A 25,051-nucleotide genomic window follows, 5' to 3' on the forward strand; every position below is an offset into this window, starting at 1 on the left:
GAGAGACGGCTTGCTAAAGCCACACAGCCTGGGATTGGAGCAACCTAGCTCAGACGCCCTTATTGGAAGGGTTCACATGGTGGAAGAGAAAGAACAAAGAGTCTGGTAGCCCTTCCTCTCAATGTGAGTGGGTGTGACCTAGCTAAGCCTGGCAGGACAGCTTACTCTATGGTCTTAACCCCTTCATGCATTAATTAAAGTTAAGCATGTTGGTTATATGAGACTGGATATATCCCACAGATCTCAGGTCCTCCTGGAGGGGTTTCCCAAATGGGACATCTGGTTCGCCACTGTGAGAACAGGGTGCCTTTGGCCTAATTCAGCAAGGATCTTTCTTTCTTTCTTTCTTTCTTTCTTTCTTTCTTTCTTTCTTTCTTTCTTTCTTTCTTTCCCCCACCTTATTTTCCCCAAGGCGGCATACATGATTCAGATCCCTCCATTGCAGGGGGGTTGGACTAGATGAGCCTCGAGGGTCCCTTCCGACTTTACAGTTCTACGATTCCATGGCTGAGTGGGAATTTGAACCCCGGTCTTCAGGCCCAACACTCTAACACAGCCTTTCTCAACCTTGGGTCCCTAGATGCTGTTGGTCTGCAACTCCTATCATCCATGACCACTGGTCCTGCTCGCTAGGGATGCTGGGGATTTGTAGCCCAACAACCTCTGGGGAGCCAAGGTCAAGAAAGGCTCCTCTAACCATTACATCACACTGAATCTCAAGTCTTGGGCTGCCATTTCCCATCATCCCTGACAAGTGGCCATGCTGGTCAGAGCTGATGGAGTCCCACCAACATCACCAGGTCCACAAGATCTCCATTCTTGTGTTAAAAAACAAGAGTCTCTAAGCCAGGCTTCCTCAAACTCAGCCCTCCAGATGTTTTTGGCCAAAACTCCCATGATCCCTAGCTAGTGGTCAGGGATGATGGGAATTGTAGTCCAACAACATCTGGGGACCCACAGGTTGAGAACCACTGCGTCTAAGCACTGACACCCAGGGTATTAAAGCGACCCATATTTATTAAAACACACAAACACACACAAGTCTACGCTGATGTCCTTCTCTTTGTCTCTTTTTCCATTCCTTTGTGTCCCTGCCTTCATGTCAGCTTCATCCTTTCCCCCTCTCTCTCCTTAACTATGCAATAGTCCCATATGTATCCCAGATCTCCATTACTATTTAAGGTGGGCAAGGATTTCCCATTCAGTAACCACCAACCATCAACCCTTGTGACATTTCTGGGTCACAATCAGGATTCCTCCATCTCAGAATAATAGATATTATAGTGTTCCATTTTTAATGAGCGATCCATTATTTAGGCAGGGGCATTAATGATGTATAACCAAGTCAGGACCTCGGAGTTAAACGTCATACTGTGTCATGTTGCGGAAGTGAAATGGGAGGGGGGCAACTTTCTCTATCCAGATCTACATCTGTAACGTAAGTAACATGTCGGGATTATGCAGGAACCTCAGAGCTACAGACATAATCTCAAGGTTGTGGGTTTGTGTCCCACGTGGGGCGAAAGATTCCAGGCTTGCACAGGGTTGGGCTAGATGACCCTCAAGGTCCTTTCCGATCCTACGATTCTATAATCTTCCTTTCCACTGCTTTTCAACACCTCAGGGGTGGGGGAGATTTGATGTATTTTCTGACCGTGCCGTAAAAGCAGGAAAGTTGGCACTGGGCACTGAACTCCGCCTCAAGAATCCCAATTCTCCATTAAAAAAAGAAGGCAGGTTTCTAATAATAGTTTTCCCAGTAGTGATGTATGAAAGGGAAGGCTGATCACTGAAGAATAGATGCTTTTGAATTATGGTGTTGGAGGAGACTCTTGAGAGTCCCATGGACTGCAAGAAGATCAAACTGATCCATTCTGAAGGAAATCAGCCCTGAGTGCTCACTGGAAGGACAGATCCTGAAGCTGAGGCTCCAAGACTTTGGCCACCTCATGAGAAGAGAAGACTCCCTGGAAAAAACCCTGATGTTGGGAAAGATGGAGGGCACAAGGAGAAGGGGATGACAGAGGATGACATGGCTGGACAGTGTTCTCGAAGCTACCAGCATGAGTTTGACCAAACTGCAGGAGGCAGTGGAAGACAGGAGTGCCTGGCGTGCTCTGGTCCAGGGAGTCACAAAGAGTCGGACACGACTAAATGACTAAACAACAACAACAAATAATAATTTATTATTTGTACCCCACCCATCTGGCCAGGCCTCCCCAGCCACTCTGGGCGGCTTCCAACAAAGATTAAAAATACATTAAAATGTCACACATGAAAAACTTCCCTGAACAGGGCTGCCTTCAGATGTCTTCTAAAAGTCAGGTAGTTGTTTATCTCTTTGACATCTGATGGGAGGGTGTTCCACAGGGCGGGTGCCACTACCGAGAAAGCCCTCTGCCTCGTTCCCTGTAGCTTTGCTTCTCACAGTGAGGGAACCTCGGGACTGGACCTCAGTGTCCAGGCTGAACAATGGAGGTGGAGATGCTCCTTCAGGTATACTGGGCCAAGGCCGTTTGAATTATGCCTGGAAATGTACTGGAGCTAATGTAGGTCTTTCAAGACCGGTGTTATGTGGTCTCAGCTGCTGCTCCCAGTCACCAGTCTAGCTGCCGCATTCTGGATTAGTTGTAGTTTCCGGGTCACCTTCAAAGGTAGCCCCACGTAGAGCGCGTTGCAGTAGTCCAAGCGAGAGATAACCAGAACATGCACCACTCTGGCGAGACAGTCTGCGGGCGGGGAGGGTCTCATCCTGCATACCAGATGGAGCTGATAAACAGCTGCCCTGGACACAGAATTGATCTGCGCCTCCATAGACAGCTGTGAGTCCAAAATGACTCCCAGGCTGCGCACCTGGTCCTTCAGGGGCACAGTTATCCCATTCAGGACCAGGGAGTCCTCCACACCCACCCGCCCCCTGTCCCCCAAGAACAGTACTTCTGTCTTGTCAGGATTCAACCTCAATCCATTAGCCGCCATCCATCCTGCAACTGCCTCCAGGCACTCGCACAGGACCTTCACTGCCTTCTAGTCCCTGTGAAGTTTGGATGGATATTACTAATGAGCGATGACTCCGTCCCAGACTGCAGCCTGTTTCCTTTGTCCAACAGAACTGAGCAGAAGTCGCTGTGAGCTAGCCCATATCTACATGATGGTGTGTGCATTTGTTTCACGAAAAATTGAAAAGCTGAACTGAAAGGAGTCCATTCGTTTCCGTTTTTATTTGTTACAAAACTAACGCCTTGGCTGATGAATGGTTTGAGTGATTTTTTTTTAATGATGCTTTTTATTGTTCGTTTGCTTTGGGACGTTTTGCTGGAAGACACTCAGGAAATAAATAAATGTATACCATGAATGTCTGCAGGGAGAGAGAGCTTATGCATTTAATTACATGCATGGCTCCCTCGCTCCCTTCCCTACAGACATTAATGCAATATGCAGATATGTTAGCGAATCAGCTTGTGATGTTGCAGTGTAGCTTTCCTGCTTCCATGTTCATCAACACAGGAATCCTATGATTCTATAGGGACAAGGGTGGCGCTGTGGTCTAAACCACTGAGCCTCTTGGGCTTGCTGATCAGAGGGTCAGTGGTTCGAATCCCCATGACAGAGTGAGCTCCCATTGCTCAGTCCCAGCATCTGCCAACCTAGCAGTTTGAAAGCATGCCAGTGCAAGTAGATAAATAGGTACCACTGTGGCGGGAAGGTAAATGGCATTTCCGTGCACTCTGGTTTCCGTCACAGTGTCCCGTTGTGCCAGAAGCGGTTTATGACCCAGAAAGCTGTCTGTGGACAAACGCCGGCTCCCTCGGCCTGAAAGCGAGATGAGCGTCTCAACTCCATAGTTGCCTTTGACTGGACTTAACCGTCCAGGGGTCCTTTACCTTTAGCTATGATTCTATGGTCATCTATAATGCTTGCAGAAGACTTGGTTCTGTGCAGCCTTGCAGAGAGAGCGGCGTCACACCAGGCTCCTATACAGGTCTACCCAAAAGTAGGTTTCCCCTGAGTTTAATGGGGCTTACTCTCGACAGGTAAGCACAGCTAGCCAAAGTGTGGGGAAGGGGAGAAAGGTAGCCTTCTGCTGATTAAATGCAAATGCTTGGATCTGTCCAAATCTGTCTCCTATTTATGCTGAGCTCTCTTTTCTCGATCACATCTTCGATCATCAATCCTTGTGATCGATTGCAGCTTCCTGGGGATCCAGAGAACTGCTGAATTCTGTGCTGTCTAGTCGTCCACCATTGATTACCGTATTTTTCGCTCCATAGGACGCACCGGCCCATAGGACGCATCAAGTTTTTTTGGGGGGAAATAAAGGGGAAAAAAATTATTTCCCCCCCAGGCGCTTGTGGTGCCGGCAGCGGGGAGAAGCGCTCTTCTCCCCGCAGCCCGCCTTCAGACCAGGTCCGGGGACAGCGGGGAGATGCGCTGCGCCTCCCCGCTGTCCCCGGAGCTTGCGGGGCAGGCAGCGGGGAGAAGCGCTCTTCTCCCCGCCGCCCGCCTTCAGATCAGGTCTGGGGACAGCGGGGAGACGCGCTGCGCCTCCCCGCTGTCCCCGGAGCTTGCGGGGCAGGCAGCGGGGAGAAGCGCTCTTCTCCCTGCCGCCCGCCTTCAGATCAGGTCTGGGGACAGCGGGGAGACGCGCTGCGCCTCCCCACTGTCCCCGGAGCTTGCGGGGCTGGCGGCGGGGTCTCCCCTCTCACTCTGCAGGCTTCAGTGAAAGCCTGCATTCGCCCTATAGGACGTACACACATTTCCCCTTCATTTTTGGAGGGGAAAAAGTGCGTCCTATAGAGCGAAAAATACGGTATATCTTCCAGAGAATGTTCCAAATGTTCAGCGATGTTGCAGCTTCTGGGAATCTTTGGCGGCTTTCACCAACACCTGAAAATATATGCTGTATTTCTTCTCTTTTCAGAGGCACTCGCGTGAATGATGACCCTCTCATCTGGGCGGCTGCCAAAAATTATCTCTTGGGCGTTTTGCACATCTACTCATTTTTATATATACTGGGACACACGCAGCCTCATTTGCACGTGGCGTCCAGCCAAGTAAGGTGTGCGGGGAAAAGCCAAGCCCGTTCCTGGAGAGAGCCATCACTTGGTTGTTGCTATGGCAACGTGGCCACTCTTTTAGTCATGCAAACGACAGTGCTTAGCAGAGCAGCTAAGGCCATTAGCCCAACAAAGAAAGTGATCTGAGTACAGTGGTACCTCAGGTTACCACTGTAACCTGAGGTACCACTGTACCATGTTAAGGTCTGTTCTTAACATGAAATTGTTCTTAACCTGAAGCACCACTTTCACTAATGGGGCCTCCTGCTGCCGCCAGAGCACGATTCTGTTCTCATCCTGAAGCAAAGTTCTTAACCTGAGGTAATATTTCTGGGTTAGCGGAGTCTGTAGCCTGAAGTGTCTGTAACCTGAAGCGTATGTAACCTGAGGTACCACTGTAGTTCAGCTTCATTGTCTGCTGCAGGGATGTCCAACAGGTCGATCGCGATCTACTGGTAAAAGGTAAAGGGACCCCTGACCATTAGGTCCAGTTGTGACCGACTCTGCGGTTGCGGCGCTCATCTCGCTTTACTGGCCGAGGGAGCCGGCGTACAGCTTCCGGGTCATGTGGCCAGCATGACTAAGCCGCTTCTGGCGAACCAGAGCAGCACACAGAAACGCAGTTTACCTTCCCACCGGAGCAGTACCTATTTATCTACTTGCACTTTGACGTGCTTTTGAACTGCTAGGTGGGCAGGAGCAGGGACCGAGCAACAGAAGCTCACCCCGTCGCGGGGATTCGAACCACCGACCTTCTGATCGGCAAATCCTAGGCTCTGTGGTTTAACCCACAGCACCACCCGCGTCCCTCGATCTACTGGTAGATCCCCACTAATTTTGGTAGATCGCGGTCAATTCCTTGTTATTGTTGTTGTTGTTGTTGTTGTTTAGTCGTTTAGCTGTGTCCGACTCTTTGTGACCCCAGAGCACGCCAGGCACTTCTGTCTTCCACTGCCTCCCGCAGTTTGGTCAGACTCATGTTTGTAGCTTCGAGAACACTGTCCAACCATCTTGTCCTCTGTCATCCCCTTCTCCTTGTGCCCTCAATCTTTCCTGATTCCTTAGCATCGTTAAAACTGACTCCTGCCCCACCCCGCCCTACATTGTTGCATGATCTCTGGAAGGAAAGACAGAGCTTTCTCTGTGCTGCTGTTTTCATCCATAGTGATCTTTTTGTGAGTGACTTTACCCCTTTACCCCTTTGTCAGTTGACCACCAAGTCCAGTATCTACAAAATACAATTCCTATTTTGTCAGTCCCGTAGTACATTCATATTCTAATTTCTTCATCTTTTGTATTTTTCTATCTGACGTATTCCTTAGGAAGAACAAAAAAAATTTTTTCCTTCCAGTAGCACCTTAAAGACCAACTAAGTTAGTTCTTGGTATGAGCTTTCGTGTGCATGCACACTTCTTCAGATACACTGAAACAGAAGTTGCCAGATCCTTCTATATAGTGAGAAGGTGGGGAGGGGTATTACTCAGAAGGGTGGTGGGAATGGGTGGTTGGCAGATAGCTGTGATGAGCCTGTTGACGACTCTTAACGACTGCAATAGGTCTTACAGGAAAAAGCAAGGGGTGAGAAGGTGAAAAATGGCTTTGTCATGTATAATGAGATAAGAATCCAATGTCTTTGTTCAGACCAGGTCTCTCCATGGTTTTAAGTTTGGTAATGAGTTGCAATTCAGCAGCTTCTCTTTCCAGTCTATTTCTGAAATTCCTTTGTAGTAATACAGCTACTTTGAGATCTTGTATAGAATGTCCTGGGAGATTGAAGTGTTCTCCTACTGGTTTCTCTGTCTTGTGATTCTTGATGTCCGATTTATGTCCGTTTATTCTTTGGCGTACCAAGAACTAACTTAGTTGGTCTTTAAGGTGCTACTGGAAGGAAAAAAATTTTTTTGTTTTGACTATGGCAGACCAACACGGCTACCTATCTGTAACTGGTCCTTAGGAAGAGTACAACATTAAATCATTTGAACACTGGCAGTGGTAGATGCTGGCACAGGCAGACAAAACAAGGATTTCTAGATAGTCCCCTGTTTCACCCCAAGGGCCTTCATCAGCTGTGCGTAGTTCGTTACTATATATAACAACAACATGGAACTTATTCGTGCTAGGTTCTCACGACTCTACATACTGGACGTGGTGGTCAACTGAATAAGCTACATTTTAATATGTTATGACACGATGTTGATTTCGACATTATGAGAAGCTGTATATAATTTTGAGAAGTAGTTTCTAGTAAATTACAATTATTATTATACAGCCTATTATGAAAGACTAAGTTACACATTGCAATAATAATAATAATAATAATAATAATAATAATAATAATAATAATAATAATTTATTTATACCCTGCCCATCTGGCTGGGTTTCCCCAACCATTCTGGGCGGCTTCCAACAAAATATTAAAATACAGTAGTCCATGAAACATTAAAAACTTCCCTAAACAGGGCTGCCTTCAGATGTCTTCTAAAAGTTAGATAGTTGCTTATTTCCTTGACATCTGATGGGAGGGCGTTCCACAGGGCAGGTGCCACCACCGAGAAGGCCCTCTGCCTGGTTCCCTGTAGCCTCACTTCTCGCAGGGAGGCAACTGCCAGAAGGCCCTCGGAGCTGGACCTCAGTCTCCAGGCTGAACGATGGGGGTGGAGACACTCCTTCAGGTCTAGTGGGCCGAGGCTGTTGAGGGCTTTAAAGGTCAGCACCAACACTTTGAAACAAAGACTAAGCTGCGCCTCGTTTTTCAACAAAAGCAAACGACCAGAAAGGCTCTTTGAGAGACAGCGAAATGAGAACAGCTACAGCTCATCTCTGTTTCCACCCGTTGATTTTCTTTTTTTAAAGAAGAGTTATATAAAAACAAACGCCGGATTACTCTGAGCGACTGGCGTGCGCTCCTTTTTTGCAGCTTTTATGTAATCCAAGGGCAGAAGGGGTGAGATGCCCGTCGTCTAAGAGCTGGCCCTGAACAACCGCTCCAAAAACTAGTGTAGCATTTTGGCAGGGAGAGGAAGTTAAGAGCCGTAATGACTCTGGCTGCCATTTCTCAATGCCCTGTCCTGAACTTGACTTGAGAAAGTGTTTCTTCACACAGCGCATTGTTCAGTTCTGGAACTCGCCCCTGCAGAAAGCGGTGAAGGCCACCCACCTAGAGGGCTTTTAGGGAGAACTGGACAAATGAATGGAGGAGAAGACTATCAATACCTCCTAGACAGTGTTAACGGAGAAATCTGAGGGCTCCCTTGGACAAAAAACAAGGACACCAGCCAGGAATACCAGAGCAAAACAGCAGCCAGTCGGCTTGGTCTTTATTGAAGACTGTCGTGACAGGACTCCCACCTGCCACAAGGTGGAACAAGATGGAAGCCCTGAACAAAAGAGAACCCAAACTTTTATTAGCTGCTAATCCCCATGTTACATGGACACGGGTGGCGCTGCGGGTTAAACCACAGAGCCTAGGGCTTGCCAATCAGAAAGTCGGCAGTTTGAATATCCGTGACGGGGTGAGCTCCTGTTGCTCGGTCCCTGCTCCTGCCAACCTAGCAGTTCAAAAGCACATCAAAGTGCAATAGGTACCGCTCCGGCGGGAAGATAAACGGTGTTTCTGTGCGCTGCTCTGGTTTGCCAGAAGCGGCTTAGTCATGCTGGCCACATGACCCGGAAGCTGTCTGCGGACAAATGTCGGCTCCCTCGGCCTATACACCCCCCCCAAACTACATCACTCATACATCACGGTTACATCATGAAAGGGGAGGTCTGGTGGCAGTAATCTGAGCATCCTGGACCTGCCCCATGGTTCCCCTTGCCCTCCACCAAAGACCCATCAAGTGTAACAAAAGAGATATTTACATTTCCCTGTTTCCCAGCCAAGTTAATCACACCCTTTTGTCTTCATCTGGGTTTGTTATATCCGGAATGGCTACCTGTCTGGCACTCAGGTATCAGGATGCCAGAGATTATCACTCAGGCAGAGGGGCTGCTGAGTAGCTGAGCTCACATGTCTATATGAATTTCTGAAGTTTTCCAGTGAGCCAGTACAGAGATACATTTATCAGTGAATTCTTACATTTGGTATCGTGCAGCAAAGGCCCTTTGAATAGATAGGAAGAAACTGTGAAGAAGTGTTTTGTGGGGACAAATAACAAAAGTCAGAAAAGCGATTGTGCTGGTTTTGGTAGTGGGCTGCATGTGCATGATATCTGCTGGAGGGGGCCCCCAACCTATACATAAATTCCTGCAACAACAGAATGGCAGAGGCAGTGTTATGTACTGAGTTGAATAGGATCCAAACTGCAGCAGTCTGATTGGTCCTAGAACAATAGGATCCAAAAGGCAGCAGTCTGATTGGTCCTAGAACAATAGGATTCAGAATGCAGCAGTCTGATTGGTCCTAGAACAATAGGATCCAAAAGGCAGCAGTCTGATTGGTCCTAGAACAATAGGATTCAGAATGCAGCAGTCTGGTCCTAGAACAATGCAGCAGTATGATTGGTTGGCAGGAACCACCCAATCATGCTCCAGATAGAAGTGAATCCACAACCTGATTGGCTTACAGTAGAATTCCGGAATTAGCCAATCATGTGCAGCCCATTGTGTAAATAATGTATATAAAGCAGATACTTTGAGGGGACATTCATTCATTCCTCCTCACCACTATGAGCTGAATAAAGAGCATGAAATCACTTTGCGACTCTGAGTATATTTCAGGCAGCCTCTCTCTCTCTCTCTTAATATCTAGCCCGATGAAGGTTTCTGTAGTACTCAAAAGCTTGCACACAATTTTGTGACATTTTGGTTGCCCCTCCAAAAGGGTCTTGTCCCGCATGCTGATTTTTGAATCTCCCTTATGGGCCAAGGTGGCTCCCTTTGCTATTTATTTATATTATATAGAATTATAGGATTGTGGAGATGGAAGGGACCCCGAGGGTCATCTAGTCCAACCCCCTGATATGCAGGAGGTTTTTAAAAAATATATATATGATGAAAACAGTTTACTCTCCCAAATCATTAAAGGTTCCTTTCTCATTACAGTGGTACCTCGGGTTGCATACACTTCAGGTGACATGCGCTTCAGGTTACAGACTCACTCAGCTAACCCAGAAATAGTACCTTGGGTTAAGAACTTTGCTTCAGGATGAGAACAGAAATTGTGCTCTGGCGGCAGCGGGAGGCCCCATTAGCTAAAGTGGTGCTTCAGGTTAAGAACAATTTCAGGTTAAGAACGGACCTCCAGAATGAATTAAGTTCTTAACCTGAGGTACCACAGTACTCAGATCACTTTCTTTGTTGGGCTAATGGCCTTAGCTGCTCTGCTAAGCACTGCCGTTTGCATGACTAAAAGAGTGGCCACGTTGCCATAGCAACAACCAAGTGATGGCTCTCTCCAGGAACGGGCTTGGCTTTTCCCCGCACACCTTACTTGGCTGGACGCCACATGCAAATGAGGATGCTGACTGGGAACAGTTATGGACCACAGGTATGAAATTCACGGCATGTAATGCCTTAAGAGAAAATTTAATGAAAATGATTTATAGGTGGTACATGACACCAGTCAAGCTTGCAAAAATTTATCATTTGCCTGACAATAAATGTTGGAAATGTAATGAGACTGAAGGTACATTCTTTCACCTTTGGTGGACATGCCCAAGGATTAAGACATTCTGGGAGATGATTTATAATGAAATGAAAAAGGTATTCAAATATACCTTCCTGAAGAAACCAGAGGCCTTTCTCCTGGGCATGGTCGGCCAATTGGTGCCAAAGAAGGATAGAACTTTTTTCATGTATGCCACAACAGCAGCAAGAATACTTATCACGAAGTATGGAAGACACAAGATTTACCCACCCGGGAAGAATGGCAGATGAAGTTGATGGACTACATGGAACTGGCGGAAATGACTGGCAGAATCCGAGACCAGGGAGAAGAGTCGGTGGAAGAAGACTGGAAAAAGTTTAAAGACTATTTACAGAAATACTGTAAAATTAATGAAGGTTAGAAAAATGTGGGAATGAAGTTATATGGCTTTAGTAGAAATGTTATAAGGAATTAAGTATAAATAGATTAATAGAGTATTAAAGGAAAAAATAAGGTTAGAATATGTTAAGATAATTATAGGATAGAAAACAGGAAAGATGGAAAAGAATTGCTGAAACATTTAATAGAAGTGGAATACATAAAGGGAGGTGTGAGGAGGTCGTGGAAATAAGTGAATGAAAGATAAGATATTGAAATTGTTTGATGTGTTTTAAACTGTTTTTGTTTTGTTTTGTTAGTTTAATGTGTCAGTGTTATGCAGTGTTTTTGTATTGTATTGTATGGTTTTTTTTCTTTTTGTATTGTTCTTTTTTTGTAGTGTTTAAATTGTTGGAAAAGTAATAAATATTTTTTTTTTTAAAAAAAAGCTAAAGTGGTGCTTCAGGTTAAGAACAGTTTCAGGTTAAGAACGGACCTCCGGAACGAATTAAGTAATTAACCCGAGGTACCACTGTAGTCAGAAGTGTTTTCGTCAATTAACCAATTGTTTAATTAAAGCGCCAGATTTACTGTTTATGATCCCCAGTGATATTTTCTCCCTCCGTGATTTATTGCCATGAAATCTTGCCTTCTTCTGGCTTAAACCCAGATATGACTGTCCATTGGACAAGACAAATGGAGGGGAGAAGGCAGATGGGTGGCTGCAATGAGCCTTTATGGGGAGCAGGTGGTGATCCTCTGGTCCTGGGGTGGGAATTTGTAAGGGGAAAGGGTTCAGTCACACACACACACACACACACACACACACACACACACACACACACAGTGGTACCTCGGGTTAAGAACTTAATTCGTTCTGGAGGTCCGTTCTTAACCTGAAAGTCTTCTTAACCTGAAGCACCACTTTAGCTAATGGGGCCTCCCGCTGCCACTGTGCGATTTCTGTTCTCATCCTGAGGTAAAGTTCTTAACCCACGGTAATATTTCTGGGTTAGCGGAGTCTGTAACCTGAAGCGTCTGTAACCTGAGGTAGCACTGTATTCACAAAAGGATTAACTGCCTGCAGGATGGTTCTTGATAACTAAGGATGGATGTTTGAAAAGTGAGATGGGAGCAAGTAGAAGGAGGGGGCGATCAATAGACGAGCAGTTTGAAAGCCCCATCATTCATCTTCATTGATCATTCAGGATGGAACTTCCCTGAGAAGGCAGATTAATGAGTCTGCTAAGCTAAGAAGTCCAGGATCCTGTTCTCACAGTAGCCAACTGGAAAGCTCAAAAGTAGAACCTTTCCCTGCCCCCCCCATAATTTTTTATTAAATTTTCTGTTTCACATTTTAGAATATTCATTTAAACCACCTTAAAATATCAGCGACTTCCCTTCTTCTCTTTCCATGGTTCATTTTGCCTAACATAAATCCCTGCATATTTTATATCAACTAAACCACTGAGCATTCCATTATTACATCCGTCAAAACTTATTTACACTGTTGAATTTATCTTTTTTTTTTTATAATATTTTTATTTTTTCCATATAAACACAACACAACAAACATAAACATACAAAGACAAAAACAGAACAAAAAAAACATGTATCATTTCATATCCTAATTTCATATACCTTTCTTCCCCGACTTCCTCATGCCTCCCCTTTCTGTATTCCAAATTCTTATCGATTGTTCAGCAAATCTTCCCTTATTTTAATTTAGACTATTCTTCCTTATTCTCCTTGTCTTAACCATTGCTAATAGTAACCATTTACTTTCCAGTCCAACATCATTCTAACTTTCATTAACTTTGTAATATTTCTTTAAATAGTCCTTGAATTTTTTCCATTCTTCTTGCGCTGCCTCTCTTCCCTGGTTTCGGATTCTGCTCGTCATTTCTGCCAAGCCCATGTAGTCTATCACCTTCATCTGCCATTCTTCCAGTGTGGGTAGCTCTTGCGTCTTCCAGTACTTCGCAATGAGTATTCTAGCTGCTGTTGTAGCATACATAAAGAAAGTTATATCCGTCTTTAACACCCCTTGGCCGACAATACCCAAGAGAAAGGCCTCTGGTTTCTTGGGGAAAGTATATTTAAATACCTTTTTAAGTTCATTATAGATCATTTCCCAGAATGCCTTAATCTTCGGGCAAGTCCACCAAAGATGAAAAAATGTACCTTCAGTTTCTTTACATTTCCAACATTTATTGTCAGGCACATGGTAAATCTTTGCAAGCTTGACTGGGGTTATGTACCACCTATATATCATTTTCATAATGTTTTCTCTTAAGGCATTACATGCCGTAAATTTCATCCCGGTGGTCCACAACTTTTCCCAATCAGCAAACAAAATATTATGACCAATGTCCTGAGCCCATTTAATCATGACCGATTTAACCGTTTCATCTTGTGTATTCCATTTCAGCAGTAAATTGTACATTTTAGACAAATTCTTAGTACTGGGTTCTAACAGTTCTGTCTCCAATTTTGATTTTTCCACCTGGAAGCCAATTTTACTGTCCAGTTTAAACGCTTCATTTATTTGATGATAGTGCAACCAGTCTCTCACCTTCCCTTTTAATTTCTCAAAACTCTGCAATCTCAATTTGTCCCCTTCCTTTTCCAAAATTTCCCAGTATCTTGGCCACTTGGACTCCATATTTAACTTTTTAACTGCCTTAGCTTCCATTGGCGACAGCCACCTTGGAGTTTTATTTTCCAGCAAGTCTTTATATCTGACCCAGACATTTAATAGTGCTTTTCTGACAATATGAGACTTCCGGTTAGCGCCGGCGCTTAATGGCGGATCTCAACCGGAGCTCCGGGAGAGATCTGCTTCGTGGGTTCGGGTCCTGTCAGCTACGGCGAAGCGGGGACCCTTAAAAATCACAGGTGCGTTGCCTGTGAACCGGAGACTCGGCGGGCACCTTTGCGCCCCCCCGACGCTGCGAAATAGCCTTTTTAAAGGCTGCGGAGCAGCGGAGGGGTTTTGGAGCGGTGCTGAGAGTCGTCTTCACCCAGCCTGCGAAGCGAAGCCGCGTCGCCATTAGCGGAGAGCGCTGACTTCTTCCCGTGAAATTGGATTAAAAGAACAACTATCCGTGAGTAGGATTGACCGCTAAAATATAATCGGACTTTAAAATAAAGAAATTGGGCACCGAGACGGACAAGCACTAAAAAGGAAGTCTGCTTTCCGTTCTGTAGCAAGATCAAAGCGAAAGGTTTGATCTGTAACTGCTTGAGAGGAAACTTGTGGGAATTAAGAAATCCACCACCAAAGCAAAGAACTCCCTCCCCGAAGGCAGGAGGGGGGGGGAGAAGATTTTAAAGTGTTTTCCTGCCAATTTAAAAGAATTGGATTAAGTACCGCTGCTCTTTAACCTGGGATCGGACTGCCGGAGAAAAGGAACCGGCTAAGGACTGTTGCTATAAGAAGGCTAAAAAGTATCTTAAATTGACTTTGGTTACTTCCAATTTGAAACATTGTTTTTGTGGCACTGCAAAGTTACTTACAGGACACTATTGATTGGGATCCCCTTGAAAGAGAAAAGAAAAATTGGAAGGGACTAGGAAAACTTTTATTCTTTTTTTCTGAAGAGTGTGGGATTATGTTGAATTTATCTTAATGCTGCCTATGTTCTCAAATATCCCCCCATATAGTCAATAAACATTTTCCAATCTTCTCTAAACATTTGTTCTTCTTGACCTCTTATTCTATATGTTAGGTCCGCAAGCTGCACATATTCCATCAGTTTAAGTTTGTTGGGACCTCACTTGTTTTCCATTTGGGGGCTAACAAAACACAGGCCGCAGTAGTGGCATACATAAATAACCTTTTTTGACACCTGGGATTTTCCATTTGGATTATCCCCAACAAAAAGGACTCTGGTTTTTTGGGGAAAGTACTTTTAAATATATATATATATTTCAATTCATTATAAATTATGTCCCAATACCCTTTTAACCATTTTACAAGTCCACCAGCTCAAAGGTAGAACCTGAGTACCACAGTGCCCATGTTCTGTGCTTCAGTTTTAGGAGAACACTGACAAGAGATTTTACTTTCTTGGGCTCCATGATCACTGCAGATGGTGACAGCAGCCACGAAATTAAAAGACGCCTTCTTCTTGGGAGAAAAGCAGTGACAAACCTAGAGAGCATCTTAAAAAGCAGAGACATCACCTTGCCAACAAAGGTCCGTATAGTTAAAGCTATGGTTTTCCCCGTAGTGATGTATGGAAGTGAGAGCTGGACCATAAAGAAGGCTGATCGCCAAAGAATTGACGCTTTTGAATTATGGTGCTGGAGGAGACTCTTGAGAGTCCCATGGACTGCAAGAAGATCAAACCTCTCCATTCTGAAGGAAATCAGCCCTGAGTGCTCACTGGAAGGACAGATCCTGAAGCTGAGGCTCCAAGACTTTGGCCACCTCATGAGAAGAGAAGACTCCCTGGAAAAGACCCTGATTTTGGGAAAGATGGAGGGCACAAGGAGAAGGGGGCGACAGAGGACGAGATGGTTGGACAGTGTTCTCGAAGCTGGAAGGCATGAGTTTGACCAAAGTGCGGGAGGCAGTGGAAGACAGGAGTGCCTGGCGTGCTCTGGTCCAGGGGGTCACGAAGAGGCGGACACAACTAAACGACTAAACAACAACAACAAAGACAAGCTGGAAGGTGTGCAAAGGAGGGCAACCAAGATGATCAAGGATCTGGAAGCCTTATGAGGAACGGTTGAGGGAGATGGGTAAGTTTAGCCTGGAAAAGAGGTGACTGCGAGGCGATGTGATACCCGTCTTCAAATACCTGGCAGACAATGCAAGCTTGCATTCTTCCTCTCCAGAGGCGAGGACCTGGGCCAATGGATTCAAATGACAGGAACAGTGCTGGATTTACATATATGCTAAACAAGCTACAGCTTAGGGCCCCCCAAAAAAATTAAAGGAAAAATAAACTGGGTGTACATTTCCAAAATAAAGATAAAAAACAAATAAAGCCTACATACAGGCCCCCTATGTCCCCTGGTCTTTTCTTGAGGACGGGACACTTGAGCTATTTTAAAAAGTGGGAAAACCAACACATTTGTGTCATTTTTTTTAATTCATGCTGTTGGTTGCGATCATTAGCAAAAAAAAATTTTTTTGCCATTCTTTTGTCTCCTGTTCATTTCTCAACGGCAAAATTTCCCTTTGGCCTGGGAGTCTGATAGATCTTTTCTTGAGGGTTTTTCTGGGTCTCAAAGAGGGCCACTTGGTAGGACAATTTGTGAAGCTCTCTGCTTAGCTGCTCGCTGGAGTCAATCAGCGAATATTTTTGCTCTTCCAGCTCGTTGATTTTTCTGTAAGCTTCCTCCGTCCTTTCCCGCATGGCCGCCACTTTCCGCTCCATTTCTTCCATCACGTTCCGAAACTTCTCGAGAGTGTCTTGCAAATTCTGGCTCATCTTCTTGATATATCTGGGTTCCTTCCCTCCTTCCTTCCTTCCTCTTGTTCTTTTCCTTTTAAAACTTTTTCCAGCACAAATTTCGTTTCTCCAGATCGAGGCGAACCAGACCGAATATTTCCCCGCTGCCTCTGAGATTGTGGATTAGCTTTCGTTGTGGCGTCGCCGGCTGGCTACAGACAGCTGCTTCTTGCGGATATTGTTCGTTCGGTGGCGGCCTTCTCTGAATACAAATAGGGGGCGAAATTATTTTTATTCATGTACTAGGCTTGGCCAATGGTCAGGGGTGATGGGAGTTGTAGTCCAAATTTATTTTGGAACTGTTAATCTGTTTATTAATGCTATAAATAAATGAAAGCAACAAATCCAGAGGGCCACAGATTCCCCACTCCTGCTGGGCTGAGACTCCTATCATCTCTGACCGCTGCCATCTGCTGGCAGGAGCTGATGGGACTTGTAGTCCAACACCATTTTGGACAGCACCTGTTCCCCATTTGTTAGATGCTGCTGTTTGAGCAACCAGTGCCTATTTGTTTTGTTTTTTCTGCCTACCCCCCATCCAATGACTGAAATATAGAAGGAAAGAAGGAAAATAGAAGGAAAATATAGAAGGTGAGCTCAGGGGCATAGCGTGGGGAGCCCATAGGAGGGCCGTAACCCCAGGTGCATTATTTTGAGGAGCGTAAGTTGGGTACCCCACACAGGGACCCCTGCCCTGCCTGCCGCTGGGGGTCTCTGGGCCCCAGAGCCCGGGGCCAGGCCGCCATGTCCCTGCCCCCCTTGTTGAATGGCTGCCTGGCCAGTGTTGGGGGGGTCACCAGCCAAGGGCTGTATCAGTTGGCCGGTCTCCCCCTTGCACCGATGGGCAGGTGGACAATGTAGTGTGGCCCCTTGAACCCTCCATGTCTAACGCCAGCCCTGTGAGAGTTGGGCTGGCGTGGTGGGTTTTGTCCCCCCTCTGTCCCACCTGGTGCATGTTTGGGTGTCCCGGGTGCCAGCAAAGGAGCAGGGACCCAGGGGGTGGAGTCAGAGGGACTATAAAACCAGCTCTGAGAGGGGCGAAGGCGGGAGTTCGTTAGGAGCTGGGTGGTTGGAGTGGGAGTGAATTGGGATAGAGTTTGTGGGTAGGTTGACTTAGTGTTGCAAAGAAAGCTGAGTCAGGAACAGTTAGGAGCTAGGAAAACAAGTAAATATCTGAGAGGTGGTTTAGTGAGGGAGAGCAGGTAGCGGAAGTTATAGGTCTGGATAGGCACCCCATGATTGTAATTCACCAATACCGTTTATGAAACCACACGCTTGTTAAACTGCAATAAATAAACAGAAGTTTATGTTCCAATTTAACCCTGACTGGACTCAGTATTGTACCAGGTAGGGCCTGGGTGGTGGCAGCGAGAACTAAAGTGGTGGCACAGGGATCAATAGATGGTGAAACGTCCGGGGACCCTGTGTGATCACAGGGACTTTTCTGTGGCCCCCTGAACCCTTCATGTCTAACGCCAGCCCTGTGAGAGTTGGGCTGGCATGGTGGGTTTTGTTCCCTCTCTCTGCCCAGCTCCTGGTCCCACCTGGTGCATGTGTGGGTGTCCCGGGCACCAGCAAAGGATGCTACACCACTGGGTGGGCTTAAGAAAACCCCATCCCCTAGCACCGTACAATTTCAGCAAAACCGTGGGCTTCTAAGGGGGTACAGGTTTCTTCTGCTCCTCTGTGATTCAAGGACGGCACCCGCCTTATATGAAGCTACGGAACAAACCTCTTTCTTGCCAGCTGCCAGGTGTTCTTCTGCTTGATCTCGTTCACGCAGCTGTTCTTAATGATCCCCCCACCCCCAACCCCAGAGCGGACATGTCAGGAGCAGAGGGGGTGGTGGGGAAATGACCCTTTGCATTATTGCCATGGGAACCTGTAGGCCAATCACATTTGACGGAGGCAGTGTGAGCCAACAATGACTTGGCCTTTGTGGGTGAATATGCCTGGCATGGACAAAAATGGATAGAGAAACGTTTCTCCGTTCCCACTCATCACACGAGAACTCGGGGACGCTCAATGAAGCCGAAATTTGGAGGAATCAGGACAGATCAAAGAAAGTACTTCTTCACACAGACCGTAGTTAAAGCTATGGAACTCCCTCCCACTAGATGTAGTGATGGCCCCCAACCTGGATGACTTTAAAAGAGGACTGGGCAAATTCATGAGGAGGAGAGGGCTACCAATGGCTACCAACCATGGTGGCTCTCTTCATATGCATCTGAATGCCAGCTGCTGGCAATTGCAGGTCGGGCAAAATCATAGAATACAAATAGAGTTAGAAGGGACCCCAAGGGTCATCTAGTCCAACCCCCTTCAATCACAGCGAAAGAACGCCTGACAGATGGCCGACCACCCTCTGTTTAAACCAGTGTTTCCCACAGTTGAGTCTCCAGCCGTTTTTGGACTACAACTCCCATCGTCCCTAGCAATGAAGACCAGCTAGGTCAGGGATGATGGGAATTGTAGTCTCAAAGCAGCTGGAGACCCAACTTTGGGAAACACTGGTTTAAAAACCCCAAGGAAGGAGAGTCTGCCAGCTTTTAAGGGTGTTCCTTCCATGGTTAAACAGCTCCTACCATAGCTGTCAACTTACAGATTTGGAAATAAGGGACCAGCAGCCTTGAAAATAAGGGATCAGCAGCCAAAATAAGGGACCTGCAGCCTCACCTGTTCCAGGCACTCCAGTCTTCCTGTCCTCCTGCAGTCTGGTCAAACTCATGCTGGGTAGCTTCGAGAACACTGTCCAACCAGCTTTGTAACCAGAGGTTCAACTGAATAGAATCTGAATCACATGCACCACAAGGCCTATGCAGCCTCAACTTAAGATGGCTCCCCGGTCTGGCTTTGCACTACAAAGTTTGCAGCAGCACGTGCAACTAAATGGCGTCCAGCATTCAAAAATCCCCTCAGCTTGCATTAACTAGCCACACACACACAGCCTCCCCCCCTCACCATGAGATCGCCAGTCACCCGCCATTTTAGTCAACCAGCTCCTTTCTTTTCCCCCATAAGTCAATTGAAGGAGCCTCCAAAACAAATTCAAAAGCCCCCCCTCCCACGAGATCTCCTTTCCTTTTCCCCCACCATATGCCCCCACTCCAGACAGACCTTTTCGCCAGCAAGGGTGAGTGGGCCGTCGATGACGTATCCATCCGATTTCGATACGAGCACTCAACACACACGTACATTCAACTTCTGAGCCCCTCTGAGCCAAAGGCAGAAAGCCCAGCCAGCAGCCAAACGAAGCCTCAAGGAAAACCACCGTCACCTCTCCGCTGGGAAGCACTGAGCAAAGGCGAGTCCCCAGGCAACGCAGCCGATTTGATCGGCACAAGGCATGCAAGCTGCACCCCCCAGTCGTTCTTAGACTCCTTATTGGGTGAGCAATGCAGCCAAGCAACACAGTTGGAGCCTCCCTCCTCCCTGGCTGGCAGGGAGGGAGGGAGAGGAGCTGCTTCCTTTGAAACCCGGGAAATTTAAGGGACATCATCAATAAAGGGACAGCAGTGGGACGTGGTGCTGGGGTAAGGGACTGTCCCGCCAAATAAGGGACGCTTGACAGCTATGGCTCCTACTGTCAGAAAGTTCTGGCTAAGGTTTAGTCAGAATTAACTTTCCTGTTCAGGGCCGGATTTAGGTTTGATGAGGCCCTCAGCTCCTGAAGGCAATGGGGCCCTTTATATGTCCAGCTGTCCTTTGTCAACAACAAATGGTTGCTGTTTTTTTGTGTTGAATATATGCTATATGGAAATTTATGGACCTAATAGGTATTTAAAGCCATGTGCACATAACAAAATAACCAGTCCATGCAGAATGTAGGCACCCTATATATAGAAAGGAGCAAACCAGTGATATTTTAGGGAGTAGGCTGGCAGGCAGGGCCCATGACTTACATCGTAGGAGCCTACACAACACAAAACACTCTTGCTGTATGTAGGTTTTATTTTAATTTTGGAAATGTACATCCAGCTTTTTCCCCCTTAAATTTTTTTGGGGCACCCCAAGAGAGTGAGTTAACTTGAGGACTAAAGTAGAAAAAAGAATAGTATGGGACGCAAGTAAAGCCGTGATGAGAGGATTTTTGATACAACAAAATACATTAAAGAAGAGAAAGCAAAATGAGAGGAAGGAAAAAATTTTGGAAAAGATAAAAGAAGGGGAAAAGAAATTAAGATTGAAGCCGAAATCGCAAGAGATTTTAAGAGAGATTAAATTCCATCAAACACAATATATGGAGCTGATGAATCAAGAATTAGAGTGGAAAATCAAGCAAATGAGACAAAAGACCTTTGAATCTGCTGATAAATGTGGCAAGTTAGTGGCCTGGCAAATAAAGAAGAGACAAAAACTCAACACGGTAACAAATATAGAAGTGGAAGGAAAGAACATAAGTAACCCAGCGGAAATCAGGAATTGCTTCCAGAACTACTTTAGACAACTTTACACACAAGGGCCGCAGAATGAAATGGACATACAACAATTCCTCGAGAAAAATGGGCTGAAAAAGGTTTCACAGGAAAGTAAGTTAATTTTGAACCAGGAGATATCAGCACAAGAAATAGAAGATGCCATTCAAGGCATGGCGTTGGGCAAATCACCCGGGCCGGACGGACTGACTTCCAAGTACTACAAAGTTTTGAAGGAAGGATTGATACAACCCCTGAAGGAAGTCTGTAATGAGATTATGGAGGGGAAAAGGGCACCCGATACGTGGAGAGAGGCCTACATTACACTTATACCAAAGACAGAGACTGAAAAGACTCAACTTAAAAACTACCGACCCATCTCGTTACTAAATGTGGATTATAAAATTTTTGCTGATATTTTAGCAAAAAGATTGAAAAGAGTTTTGATGGAGGAGATTCATGGGGACCAAGCAGGCTTTCTCCCGAAAAGGCATTTGTCGGACAATGTAAGGAATATAATTGACATTTTGGAAAAGTTGGAAGTGAACATAAACACTAAGGCTGTTTTGATATTTGTGGATGCCGAGAAAGCCTTTGACAACATTTCTTGGAATTTTATGCTGAAGAACCTCCGGGGGATGGGGGTAGGCCAAGGGTTCGAGAATGGTATAGGTGCAATATATTCTGAACAGAAAGCAAAATTAATTGTAAATAACGTGGTTACAGAAGAGTTCAAGATTGAAAAAGGGACATGTCAGGGGTGCCCTATCTCCCCACTACTTTTTATATCGGTCCTGGAGGTTTTGCTTAATATGATTAGGAGGGACCAGTTGGTTAAAGGGATTCAGGTCGGAGCTAAACAATACAAATTGAGAGCATTTGCAGATGACTTAGTACTTACATTGCAAGAGCCAGAAGCTAGTACGAAAAGAGTTTTGGAAATAATCCAAGAGTTTGGTCAATTGGCAGGATTTAAATTGAATAAGTTAAAGACAAAGGTACTAGAGAAAAATTTAACACAGACTGAAAAAGAAAGGTTTCAGAATGAGACAGGGTTGACCGTGGTTAAAAAAGTGAAATATTTGGGTATAAACATGACAGCTAAGAATGTGAACCTATTTAAAGACAATTATGATAAAACTTGGATAGAAGTGAAAAAAGATTTGGAGATTTGGTCAAACTTAAAGCTTTCCTTGTTAGGTCGAATCGCAGTTATAAAGATGAATGTATTGCCAAGAATGTTGTTTTTGTTTCAAGCATTGCAAATAATGGAAAAAATGGACTGTTTCAAGAAGTGGCAAAAAGATATATCTAAATTTGTCTGGCAGGGCAAGAGGCCCAGAATTAAATTTAAGATATTAACGGATTCAAAGGAAAGAGGGGGGTTTGCCCTGCCAGACTTTAAACTTTATTATGAAGCGGCAGCTTTCTGCTGGCTGAAAGAATGGCTACTTCTTGAAAACACAGACATTTTGGATTTGGAAGGTTTTAATAACATTTTTGGGTGGCATGCATATTTGTGGTATGACAAGGTTAAAGCACATAAAAGTTTTAAAAACCATATTGTCAGAAAAGCACTATTAAATGTTTGGATTAGATATAAAGATCTGCTGGAAAATAAAACTCCAAGGTGGCTGTCGCCAATGGAAGCTAAGGCAGTTAAAAAGTTAAACATGGAGTCGAAGTGGCCAAAATACTGGGAAATCTTGGAAAAGGAAGGGGACAAATTGAGATTGCAGAGTTTTGAGAAATTAAAAGGGAAGGTGAGAGATTGGCTGCACTATCATCAAATAAATGAAGCGTTTAAATTGGACAGTAAAATTGGCTTCCAGGTGGAAAAATCAAAATTGGAGACAGAATTGTTAGAACCCAGTACTAAGAATTTGTCAAAAATGTACAATTTGCTGCTGAAATGGAATACACAAGACGAAACGGTTAAATCAGCTATGATTAAATGGGCTCAGGACATTGGTCATAATATTTTGTTTGCTGATTGGGAAAAGTTGTGGACCACCGGGATGAAATTTACGGCATGTAATGCTCTAAGAGAAAACATTATGAAAATGATATATAGGTGGTACATAACCCCAGTCAAGCTTGCAAAGATTTACCCTTTGCCTGATAATAAATGTTGGAAATGTAAAGAAAAGGAAGGTACATTCTTTCACCTTTGGTGGACGTGCCCGAAGATTAAGGCATTCTGGGAAATGATCTATAATGAACTTAAAAAGGTATTTAAATATACTTTCCCTAAGAAACCAGAGGCCTTTCTCTTGGGTATTGTCGGACAGGGGGTGTTAAAGACGGACATAACTTTCTTTTTGTACGCTACAACAGCAGCTAGAATACTTATTGCGAAGTACTGGAAGACACAAGAACTACCCACACTGGAAGAATGGCAGATGAAGGTGATAGACTACATGGGCCTGGCAGAAATGACGAGCAGAATCCGAAACCAGGGAAGAGAAGCAGCGCAAGAAGAATGGAAAAAGTTCAAGGACTATTTAAAGAAATACTACAAAATTAATGAAAGTTAGAATGATGTTGGACTGGAAAGTAAATGGTTACTATTAGTAAGGGTTAAGACAAGGAGAATAAGGAAGATTAGATTAAATTTAAATTAAAATAAGGGAAGATTTGCTGAGTAATTGATAAGAATTTGGAATACAGAAAAGGGAGGCATGAGGAAGTCGGGGAAGAAAGGTATAAGAAATTAAGATATGAAATGGTACATGTTTTTTGTTTTGTTTTTGTTTATGTCTGTTTATGTATTTGTTATATGTTTGTTATTGTTATAAAAACCTTTAATAAAAAATATTTAAAAAAAAAAAGAGAGTGAGTGGGGCCCTAAGCTATACAGTGGTACCTCGGGTTACAGACACTTCAGGTTACAGATGTTTCAGGTTATAGACTCCGCTAACCCAGAAATAGTACCTCGAGTTAAGAACTTGGTTTAGGATGAGAACAGAAATCGCGTGGCGGCGGCGTGGCGGTGGTGGGAGGCCCCATTAGCTAAAGTGGTGTCTCACGTTAAGAACAGTTTCAGGATAAGAACGGACCTCCAGAATGAATTAAGTTCTTAACCCGAGGTACCACTGTAGCTTGTTTAGCTTAGAAGGCGATACCTCCTGAGGCCTTGCATTGGAATGAGCTGGGAGCAGCAACAGAGAGACAGAAGGCAACACTTAAGCAGTCATTGCAGAATAAGAAGTTTGATTCCTGTAGGTTTTTATAAGGTCGTCCCCATTTATTTTAGATCTACCACCTTATCTGTGAGAAGCAGCTTCAATATATTTCTTCATAACATCCCTTTGCATTCGGTGCATTCAGACACAAGGAATATTGCATTAGATTTCCTTGTTATAAAGCTAGAGCCTCTGTCCTGTTTCCTAACATTCCTTTTGCACAGCAGTGTTAAAGATATCAGATTAATATGCATGAAATTTGTTTGAATACATTTTGCTTAAAATACTATGCTGAGATGCTTGCATTATTCAGGAATTTTAGCCAGAGCAAATGACAGAGGAAAGGGTGGCTGCTTCCGTTTCAGGTTAATTGACGACTCATCCCAGAAGCCCAAACAGAGATCTCTCGCAGCATGAAATTAAACCTGAAAACTCAGCGTCTAAATCAGTCGTTGGCGCCATCAGCAGTAGTGGCTTGGCTCAGCGACGCTTGCATGGGATCTCTCCCTGGCACCAGAGAGAGGAAAGTTTATTGAACAGTATTAAAAAGAAGACCGGACTGCGTTGCTGGCTTGTTAAAGAGCAATGTGTTACTTTGTATTCTTCCAACGTTTGTTTCGTAACTTGCTTAAGACCGTTTGCAGTAAAGCTTTGAAACTCTTTTCTTGTGATGGGGAGCTCATTTATTTCTACCCAGATCAGACTGCTGCAAATCAGACATGCAGTCAGTACCTGTTGCATTATGGAACTGTGAGTTTTTGACTGACACAACCTTACTATATGCTTGTGAAACGTGGACCACTTCTAAACGCCATCTCCTCGAAAGATTCCATCAACGGTGTCTCCGAAAATTTTTACACATCACTTGGGAAGACAGGCGAACTAATACCAATGGTACAGTCATACCTTGGGTTGAATGTGCTTCAGGTTGAGCGCTTTCAAGTAATGGAGCGTGTTACTTCCGGGT

General features: G+C 44.9%; 1 long non-coding RNA gene across 1 annotated transcript; it reads right to left on the bottom strand.

Annotated features, from left to right (window-relative positions):
- Window positions 1-16,102: 16,102 nt before the first annotated feature.
- LOC310761803 lies at window positions 16,103-18,435 on the bottom strand. The gene is made up of 2 exons (XR_014547721.1): window positions 18,217-18,435; window positions 16,103-16,686 (listed from the first exon to the last, which is right to left on the bottom strand). It is a non-coding gene; the product is annotated as an uncharacterized lncRNA (long non-coding RNA).
- Window positions 18,436-25,051: the final 6,616 nt, after the last annotated feature.

The sequence above is a fragment of the Podarcis filfolensis genome (assembly GCF_964270895.1).
Source record: "Podarcis filfolensis genome assembly, chromosome: 4".
NCBI classification, from domain to species: Eukaryota; Metazoa; Chordata; class Lepidosauria; order Squamata; family Lacertidae; genus Podarcis; species Podarcis filfolensis.